Source organism: Delphinus delphis, chromosome 3, assembly GCF_949987515.2.
Source record: "Delphinus delphis chromosome 3, mDelDel1.2, whole genome shotgun sequence".
In the NCBI taxonomy this organism is placed as follows: Eukaryota; Metazoa; Chordata; class Mammalia; order Artiodactyla; family Delphinidae; genus Delphinus; species Delphinus delphis.
The window spans coordinates 98,301,884-98,312,982 of NC_082685.1; the positions used below are offsets into that span (position 1 = coordinate 98,301,884).

At 39.8% G+C, this 11,099-nt stretch overlaps 1 long non-coding RNA gene across 3 annotated transcripts in view; it reads left to right on the forward strand.

The window, feature by feature from the left end:
• Positions 1-3,417, forward strand: part of LOC132423424 (uncharacterized) — a 133,254-nt gene extending 129,837 nt beyond the window's left edge. For all 3 annotated transcript variants that reach the window (XR_009518988.1, XR_009518989.1, XR_009518990.1), the window contains exon 7: positions 2,784-3,417. This is a non-coding gene — a long non-coding RNA (uncharacterized lncRNA). The remainder of the gene's footprint in view (positions 1-2,783) is intronic.
• Positions 3,418-11,099: the final 7,682 nt, after the last annotated feature.

Sequence of the window (11,099 nt, forward strand, 5' to 3'; positions counted from 1 at the left end):
ATAGAGAGAAGCAGTCCAAAGAGAGTGAGAACCCCAAGAGACAACTCCAAAGAAAACACAGAAGCCTACAGGTTAAAACTTGAAATTCTCCTCTCAATACACCAAAAGCTCCACTTCCTTTTAAGAAGTTTAGTTGAATCCAGTAACTTCATTCAGTTACCTGGTCTCTTTTCCTCCATGGCTGTGGGGCTGGGGAGTGGAGTAAGGGTGGAAGTGGAGCTTTGCCTTCCTGTTAGAGGTCAACATCAAGTACTTTGGAGGCACCATAACAACTACAAGACATGGCCTTTATTCCAGTTCTCAAAGACTTAACAGTCTGTCTGGGAGCTAATGTATATGAAACATTTAGTGAAAACCAAGCACTTAAACAGTGTGATATTGATTATTCCCGAGGAATCCAGATAAGGGAAAGGTAAAGTGGATTTGTTTCTTGGGGAAGACTTCTTAGATCATGTCATGAGTGAGATGCCAAAGGATGAAAGGAGCTAATTAAGAAGGAAGAAAAGGGGGGGTGAACAAAGATTCAGAATGAGCTTAGAGGTCAGTAGAGTTGTATGCCTGAAGCAGAGGCTTCATGTTGGAGACTAGGAAGTGAAGTGGAAAACTTCAGAAATCAGGCTGTGGTTAGGCTACAGGTAATCATGTAAGGTTTGGTTTTGTTTTGTTTTTTTAAACTAAGTTAGTATTAACCTCGTTATTTTTTTAATGCAATGAAGTGAGTATAAATTAATAAATGATTAATTGAATTAATGAATAAAAAGATAGGTGTTATAAAAACATTATAGTGTTAGAATTTGTCTAGGCTGAGAAAAGAGGGCTCCTATGCAGGACCTCAGCAGCATAGATTGCCAGGAAACAGCAGGAAGTGAAGACTAGGTGTATCAGGGTCTGGGAGCCTGGCTGCACTAGGGTTAGCCAGCAGTCAGTCCTCAGAGACCAGGAGGATCTTGGGATTGGTTCAGGGAAGCTGTTGGATCTGAGGAAATGCAGTTCAGCAGGAGATTTGGGCAACTAGAATGTAGACAGCCAGTGAGATTCGGAGTCAGGAATGGTGGTATGGCAGTGGACAATCTATTCACAGCCGGATCCCAGCCAGCGGCTGGAGTCCTGAAATAGAATCTGGGGAAAAGTTGTATCAGGGTCCTCATCAAGAATATTTGGGTTCTGGGCAAGGCACAAAGCCTTGTTGGAAATGGGAAAGCTAGTCACTGCAGAAGCAGGTGTTTTGTTTTTTGTTTTTTTTAACATCTTTATTGGAGTATGTTTGTTTTACAATGGTGTGTTAGTTTCTGCTTTATAACAAAGTGAATCAGCTATACATATACATACATCCCCATATCTCCTCCCTCTTCCCTCCCACCCTCCCTATCCCACCCCTTTAGGTGACAGAAGCAGTTTTGAAGATTGGGCCAGCATGTCTGGGGTTGGTAGGGAAACAAAGGGAAAAATGATGATGAAGCAGTTTAGAGTAAACTCTGCAATTCAGTGCATTGTGGCCAAAAAGGGGCTGAGTTTGCTTCTCTTTTGCCTGCTTGATGATGGGCTGAAGGTCACAGCTACACTAAACCTCTGAAATGGAGATTTCAGGGGTCCTAGCTCAGAGGGATCTTGGAATGAATGGCTAAAGTGGAGGCCCAGTGGAAGTAGCATCACTTGGAAGGAGTTGAGACTGCAGTAGAGGAGACCTTGGCATAGCTGGGAGGCTGTCATAGTCCAGGCTGAGGAGAATAGGGCCTGACAAAGCAGGGAACTTTTAGTAGCAATTCAGAAGAGAAGGGGTCTGCAAAAGACATTTCACATTAAGAAGTAAAAGCCTTCAGTGACAAGTTTGATGTAATGGATAGAGAAGGAAGAACCTAAAATGACTCTAGGTGGATTTTAAATGCTCGTGTAGTATGACATTTTGGCTCATGAGCTGAAAGGTGTTTTAAACATATATGCAATTGCTTTTGACCAATTTTTAGAAACCCAAATAAATAAAATAAATTAGTTAATAAATTGTGTTAAGGCTAATCTTACTTGAGTATTGGTTTGCTTTATATCCCACTTCAGTGGGACATCTCAGAGAGACAATAGCCCATGTAAATGAGTAAAAATGTTTCTTGCAAAGATGTCTTTCTTTCCTGGTCTAAGATTGTGTTACTGATATACATGTGCATGGGTATGACTGAAAAGCCTAAGGTGGAACCCACCTGGATCCTTCTAGGCTCCTCTCATGTGGCATTTGCCATGGAGCTGATTTTGAAGTGTTCATGCATTCTTCTTTTACCCACCTGGTTCGTTCAGAGCCTTTGCTGGAGAAAGTGTGCTCCTGCCTGCCCAAATTGCTTCACAGTGGGCTTCTCTATCTGCAGCTGTTGTTTCCCAGTCAGACACTTTGGTGCTACCTGATGGGACGTAAGCAGGAACTTTGCTGTTCACGAAGGGATAGGGCTCAGAATCTCATGAGGGGTTTTATTCCTATTTATCAAGGCAAGGGAAAACACACAGAATCTCTACCTGGGTAGGGAAGGAACCTTTGTTTTCAAAATGCACAGATATGTGGTATTTCTGATTTTATTAGGCTTGGATTTGTGCCTGGGGGTGGCATGGATTTCAAAGTCATTATTTAAGGTAAAGAAAGAAAACTTTAAACAGCATTATCACCGTAAAAGATTCTGGTTGTGTTTTTGAAACGTTGAGCTAAATAATTTTAGCGATCAACAAAAGACCAACCATTGTACTTCTGAAAAGTTGTTCTTCAAAAGGCTTAGGTTAATAATTTGTTTCCATTTTGTTCACAGGTGTACTGTCTGTAGGATGAAGATAGACTGAATACCTGCTTCGCTGAATACTGGCTTCAGATCACCTTTCACATTTTCTTGTTGGAAAGGCAACTGTTGGAGAATCATCTTGTTACCGTCAGCAAAAATGGAAACAAATCAAGACATTAAGAATGCCACGGTGAAGGACTTCCCTGGTGGCCCAGTGGTTAAGAATCCACCTGCCAATGCAGGGGACATGGTTCAATCCCTGGTCTGGGAGATCCCACATGCCACGGAGCAACTAAGCCCATGAGCCACGACTACTGAGCCTACGCACCTAGAGCCCGTGCTCCACAACAAGAGAAGCCACCGCAATGAGAAGCCTGTGCACCTCAATGAAGAGTAGCCCTGCTCGCCACAACTAGAGAAAGCCCATGTGCAGCAGTGAAGACGCAACGTAGCCATAAATAATGAATAGATAGATAGATAGATAGAATGCCACAGTGAGTGACCAGCAGTTAATGATGCCAGTGTTATGCAAGCTTCGGCAAAGGAATTTTTCAAGACAGTGTGCCTCACCAGCCAGAAATCAGGAAAGTTGAACCTCTCCTTTTTATCTCAGCTTTTTCTTAAATCAATGCAACCCCTCCAAATTAAAGTGAATTGAAACATGCATTGCCTTTTCAACTTAATTGAGTACTTACTGTGTGTGAATCACTGTACAAAACAGGGAAGGGAAAATGAGGAGACAAATAAGATGTGCTCCCTGCCTTCAGTGGATTTACAGTCAGTTTCAGGGCATACATTTTTTTGTTGTTGTTTGGTCTTCTGCTCTTCAGCATGTCTCTAAAACAGGAAACAAATGGAAAAGTATATTCTGTAAGTATTTTAAATCTCTTTAATACAAAACAGAACAAAACAAAATTCCTAATGTGGGCAAGTCAGGACATCTTAATTCCATTTTTTTTGGACTTCTGATAGTTAGGACCCATTTTATTGATTCCATGTACATTCAGGAGACTTTAGAGATATTAATACATTATAGTTGGAGCAAATTTGCATAAATCCTTTTTCCCCCTTAGGTGTAGATTGTATATTGAAGAAATATATTGTGTTTGTACATTTCTTGGAAAGTAGGGAGGTAAATTAAATCTGTTGTCTCTATAGGCCTCTGCCTTCAATGCCCTAGGGGTCTGCCACTCCAAGTGAGTTACTAGCATGGAGAGGGGAAAGGTTTGCCTCAAGATTGAGGGTGTTGTTCATGGACCCAAGAAAGGGCAGGGAAGGAGCAAAAGAGACCTGAGCAAAGGCTCTGTATGAAAATTTGGGTATTTCAGTGTTCATTGTGTTGTCTGTATTACATAAGTTGGATGACTATACAATTTTTCCAAAAAATTACTTCTGATCTGGGAATAAGTCATGAGTTTTCCAGTGTTAAGATGCTAATATGACTGTAGACATGGTGTCTGTGACACATTTTAGTATGTATGAGCCAACAATAGACATGTCTTTGTCTTGAGTAGTGTCCACATTTGAATTGAAAATGTGCCAGCTTTTTTTTTTTTTAACATCATCAACAGACTTCTTAATTAAGCTGCCAGTACATACTGCCAATAGCACTATGTGCTGCTTGAGAAATGAACTGTGTCAGTGCTGTTTCTCTCATTTAATAAACAACGTTGCTCCCTATAAAATGGATATAAAGTGTTCTTTGAATGGAGCATTATATGGCTCCCTAAAGAATTTGTTGAGAATTCTCAAATCATTCCTTTTTATTTAATTTCTAAAAACTTTTATTTTGCTCCTCAGTAAGGAATAACTCTAATTTGACCAATGACTTTAATTATATGATTCATCCTTAATAGGATGCATTGCCCCACCCCCAAACTCCTGATGGTGATACTGGATATTGGTTATGTTACTTTCAGTTTGCATGAAGTAGCTTCCAGGAAGTCTGAGTTATGAACCTGTAGTGTACTAAATTGTAGATATCTATTTACTGTTCTGGGATATTTTTTAGGGGGACAACCTCTGTATTCCTTGTACCTAGGACAGTGCCTGGTGCATAGTAGGTAAGTGTTCAGTAAATATTTGGTGATCAAGGCATGTAAAGTAGCTTTTTTCATCTGTGGCTCGTAAGGCTCTGTAAAGGACAGAGGGGTCTTGCTAACAGAGTAGCACCTCTATTAGTTTGTAGTTTACCTCAGTGTACTTAGAATGAGTCCAAATCAGCTGGATATTTCGTATATTGTCTAGTTCACTGGTCCTCTTAATTGGTGTCTTGGATTCACCAGTTCAGCCCTGTCATTCATACCAACATCCACTCTGCTTCCCCTGCACAGGGGCGGGGCTGCTCGGCTTCGCCTCCTCTGGGTTGTCCATCAATAGAAGAGCAATCATTCTATTCAGTGCGTACTCATGATGTGCCAGGTGCTGAGCTTAGTGCTTTTCACAGAGCCTCTTAATTATCTCATTTAAACCACACAGCAACCATTTGAAGTGGGTATTATCCATTGCACAGATGTGTATCTTAAGTCATGGGGAATCTAAGTGCAGATCTTTTAGATTCCAAAGCCTGAACTATTAACCCCTACCCTCTGCTGCGTCCCAGGGGAAATTCCCACTGCCTGGGGGTGGGGGACAGTTCAAATCTGGTCATAGTCTAGATTCATTGCATTTAGTTATTACTGAACAGCAAACTATCTAATGGATAAAACCCAGCAAATCACAGTTTTGAGAATGGGGAAGGGCAGAGCAATTGGGAGAAAGCAAAGTTGGAAAGAAACCAATTTGAGCCAAACCTTTAGCCTTTACCTCATAATCTTTTTTTTGGTAAACTTTCTTTTTTTAACATAGCCTGACACCATGTGATAAATCAAAGCCAGATGTAATTGACCCAGAATTGATCCCCAAATGTCTTCTGGGGGAATATGCTTTAAGTCTGGTTGTTGATTCTGAGGAATAATTGCCACCCTAGAAAGGTAATTACATATGCCATTGTTTATACACATAATAGGCTCAGAATGCATGTTCTGCACAGAGGGGAAGAGAATCCTGCTTGCACATCAGGGGTGTGCACTCTGTATTGTGTCAGAATGCCACAATAGCATTTGAACTGCTCCCTATTACTGTTTATTTCCCTGATGTGTGTGTGTGTGTGTGTGTGAGAGAGGGAGAGGTTAGGAGTGAGGAAGGTGATGGGCCATGGAAAGCTGTTTGTTGAGCTGAAATGGCAGTGATTTGCTTCTCCTTAATTTTTTACTTTACTGAAACATGTTCTGGATCTGATTTATTTGGCTTGGTCTGGTTAAAAAGACTTTTCTTCCTGCTTGGCATATGCTTATTAATGAGTTCTCATATTTCTTTCCATCAAGGGCTGTTTACTTTGTGGAAATACGAAGTGAGAATCTTTCTCCTAAATGCCCTGGTTTTGACCACCCCTTTAAGTACGCCAAACAGTCAGCTAAAATAGTAGCTAGTGCCTTTCCTCTCACTGTGCTTTCTGGTAAAACATAAATGGGATTTAAACCACAAATGACCAATTAAAGCACTTCATGCCGTTTCCTTTAGCCATAAGACAGTAGTTACCCTAATACAACAAAAAATGCTATTTTGTGGTAGTCTAACCCTAGAAACATTTTTTTTTAATTAAAGCCTTAAAAAAACAAAATGTCATGACTTTTTGTAGTGCGGCACAATGAAAGAAGTACATATGTATTCCAATATGGAACTGGGCATTGTTTGAAGCTGAAGCAATTCATCCTGGGCTGTTCTCTGCTGCAGTGTCCAGCAAATTGCGTGACCTGCTTGTTAGGCTTGACAACAGTATTTTACCTAACAAAGGCCTCTGCAGCACCGAGCAGCAGTGGAATGTCAGATGTCAGATTGAGCACACTTCTCACACAGATGTGCAGCCGTAATAGCCTCTAAGGAGATGCACGTGGCAGGGAGCAAAGGGTGGGGACGGGCGCTTGGAACGGTGTGGTGTGTGAGTATGTAGGTTGGGCTGAGTGGGAGGGGGAGGCCAACACTTAGCAGTAGGGATGTGGCCCCGCTGACCACATTTAATCAGCCCTCTGTAAACAGTTCAACATTTTCATTGTTCTCTAAAAACTAATAAAGAGAAACAAGCATTTTTCATTCATCTTGAAGTAATTTTCTGTCAGGTTGGAGACCCTTGTGGCCTCCAGCTTGTGCAATGCTAGCTGTGTGATACGACAACTATTGCAATTTATCTTACAAACTCTGGTCATTCACATGTCAGTTAGTGTTCACCAAGCCGGCATCTGAAACTGTGCAGTTAACGAGTTTTACAACATTTCTATCAAGAGAAACTGTTTAGCATAACTGACTCTTAAGGAGTTATTATACCTCTAAAAATCCATTTTAAGGGGCATTATTTAAATAAAATAGAAAAATGGTTCACTGCCTTTTAAAGGGGCTACAAAAAAAGTCCATCAGCTCCAGTGCAGTAATCCTCAGCTTAAAGCACTCTTGAGAGCACTTCTGGGAATTGTCAGCATAATGAAATGTTTTGTGAAACGTCCAGATAGATTCCGTTACTCAATTTTACTGCACCATATTTATTTTCCTTCCAGTTTTTAAAGAAGTAAATTACTTTTTGAGAGGATGATTCTATGCTGTATAGATTAACTGAGCACATTATTACCCAGGTTGTAGCAAAAGAGATGGTTCTGCTTGCAGTGTCATCTATATGCATCTTCAAACAGGGGCAAAGAAGAGAAAAGCAGCTTTCCCCGCCTTAGTGCTTTAGCTCCAAAAGGGTTAAATCGCAATGTGGCTTATAGAGTTTTGCATTTTCCTCATGCCACATTTTTTTCAGACTTTTAAATAACTTTGGTACACAATGGCATCTGTAATTACTTTCTTTAAACTTTGCAAAATAGACTCTGTTTTCTTATCCTAAATAAATAAATGCAGGAAATCCCATACACATGTACATTGGCACATGCCTAATGATACATATCGTTTGAAACCGGCCCATTTCAATAGGAGATGCTATTGAACATTTTACTTAAAGAAGAATAGATTCCTCACATTAACCGAGATGGCCCATGACCCCAAACCAGTTAATAGCTGGAGTCCATAATGGAGCACTATATATAGCCTAGCAGCAAGTTCATTTAGTGTATTATGTTACCTAAGAGGAGTAGGAGCCACCACTTGTAATGTAAATGACTTAATGGTTCGTTCTATGATGACCAAGACCAGGAGAAAAAGTATGTTCTACTGTAACAAGAGATATTTCATATCTTTAGGAGGTGTATCTATAACATGGCACATTTTCATTTTGCCACAAACGGGTTCCCTGATTTCTTAGACTGCTGTTTGTGCACATGACTTTAATTTTCTGAGGGAGATAGGAAGGTGTTCTTTGCCTGTTAGCTGTATCTGCCCATAAGAAGCACAGTAACATCCATGAACCAGATACAATTTGACATAATTTATGCCTTTATTACCTCCTACAGGGTGATATTATTTCATGCTGGCACATTAATGTTTCCAGCACGATACTGTCATCCCTGGAAATTTTACCTTATGAAGTTCAAATATTGAGGAAAGGGTTTAAATTTTTTCTAAAGGCCTTAGATTTGGGGAAAATGCAACTTATTCTAAGGTCGGCTTTTTTACTCTTTTTTGATATTTGGTGGCACTGTAGATAATGTTCAGATAATGGGCAAAAATCATATCTGAAAACTCTTACCTCTTCTTGGCCAAATATCTTGTTTTTGTTCTGTTTCCATTTTTTGCAAATAATATTTCATCAACTTTAACATACCTTGCTGCTATTTGTTCCCCTAGTGATGTACACTCAGGAGACATTGACCAAAAAATGTTCTTGAATCCATTTGGTGTAGTACTTAGATCTGTCTTAATACTCCAGCATTCAGAATTAGGGCAGGTGGAGTATGTAAGTTTCTTATTGCTGCCTTAACACATTACCACAAATTTAGTGACTTAAAATAACTCAAGTTTATTATCTTGCAGTTCTGTAGGTCAGAGGTCTCACTGGGCTAAGATAACTTGTTGACAGAGCTGCATTCCTTCTGGAGGCTCTAGGGGATAATCGTTTTCTTTGCCTTTCCTAGCTTCTAGAAACTGTCTGCCTTCCTTGGCTTGTGGCGCCTTCCTTGGCTTGTGGCCCCTTCCTCTGTCTTTAAGACTAGCAGTGATGAGTCAAATTCTTCTCATATGGCATCTATCTGACCCTGTTCCATTGTCACATCTCTTTCTCTCTCTCAGTGCAGCCAGTAAAATGTTCTCCACCTTTGAGGACTCATGTGATTAGATCGGGCCCACCTGGGTAATCCAGGATGCTCTTCCCATTTCAAGGCCCATACCTTAGGTGACATCTGCAAAGTCTCTTTTGCCACACAAGGTATCATATTCACAGGTTCTGGAGAAGAGGACCTGGAAATCCTTGGGGAGGGAGCAGAGCATTAGTCTGCTTACCACATGGAGTTTCAGAATTCTTTCTCATACTAATATTTGAAGGATTAATAGCAGTTGCCAGCCTAGTAGTCTCCAAACTTTAAAAATCATGCATGAAAATAAAGTTTTTGAGTATGCACCTCAATATATGTACATTTCCTTCTAAACTATAATATTATCTACATTAATAGTGTATATACTAGTAGTAAAACTTCATTTCTTTTTAATATATAAATAAATAAAAGTAGATCTTCTGATGGTTTCTTTGCACTCCAGTGCATCGTCTTGTGTGCCCCTAGGGCTATGTGCGCCTAATTTTGGAGAAGAAGGGAAAAGGAGGAAGTCTGGATTAGCTTGTGTAAATGTAGCTCTTGACTCTTTCAGACATATAAGGCTTCAGGGTAAGGAAGGGACTGCAGAGACGTTTTTGGTAGTCTCTGATAGTGTTTGGAAGTGAGGAAGGAAGTTGTTTTGCTTACAGTATTACTGCTGTTTGTAGTTACAGAGGGTAATAGTATAGAATGTAACATGCCCAACACTGTCCTGAAAGCTGAGAGATGCAAATTATAGAATTACGAGACAAATGCTATTTTATAAAAGACTAGAAAGAGGTTGTTTACCAGAAATCTCCAAAACATGAGTTAGTTACTTATTTAGAATAAGGCCATATCTCATCAGAACAGCTACTCATGTCAGTGTACTTGAAAATCCCAAGAAACTTAATTGCTCAACGACTGTTTTGAACGCTAGTAGTAAGGTCCATATGAAACTGGGCTGAGGGAAAAGGTGATTCTGTTACGTTTACTTTAAATCATATTTTCGGGTTTAAAAAACATCTCTATTACACCAGCCACATTTGATCTCCATGGCATGTAGGCTTATTACAGTGTAGGAAAACCAGAAGTTGTAACACAAGCCGACTATGTTAAGTCCCCTTGTGTTATTGTTTGAGATGTTCTCAGAACAGTCAGCCTAGAAAATGGGATGTTGCTAAGACGTGCTGACACACCTCTGAAATCAAAAAGAGCTTCTGCTGGCGAATGAAAGTAGGTTGCCACAAAAATGTACAATTAGGAAACAAATCAATGACTGTTGGCCAAGTGCCATAAGTGTCCCGGAGGCAGTCTGGGCAGTATATTTTTATTTGATTTGCCCCAGGCCACTTCCACTCTCTTCCTGAAAGATGGACAGGTAGTCTTCTCAAATCCTTCGCTGATAGTTTCCATCCATGATCTCAAAATGTAACTGCTAACGTGTCAATGATTACTGTACAAAGAAGTTAACCACTACTGCTAAATTTCCCCACTGAAACCCGATCCAGGGATTAGCAACAATAAGGAATCTGTTTTATTTGCATTTAATTTGTACCTTCACACTATTATCTCCAATGTTTTAGTTTCAGGAAATGTGGTCTCAGGCTATTATAACCACATTTCATGCTGCTGTTGCACTGTTATTTGATCTCTATGGTTGGAAATGACTACTGAAAAAATAAAGCTAGCATACTTTATTTTAATTATACCAGTGCAGTGTCTAAATAAAAAATGTACTTTATATTTAATGTGGAGCACAGATTAACAGTTTTATGGGACATATCTATCTATATCATTTTCTATTTACACATCAGTTATATATCTTTCTCTCAGCAAAACAGATGCCTATGGTGTGAAAACAAGGAAGGAGAGCATCGAAGTTACAATCACATGGGCAGTAAATAACATCTTAATTGGTCTGGAATGCCGGAGTTTGATTTTTTTTTCCCCGCCTGGCTTTAATTTATTGATTGCTATAGCTTATTTATCTTCCCAGTGATTTGTACAAGTCTATTTCTTTCCTCAATAAGCCAGTCTATAGTGGCTTTATATTGCAAATTCCATCTGGGGAAATGGTCTAGTGAGAGAA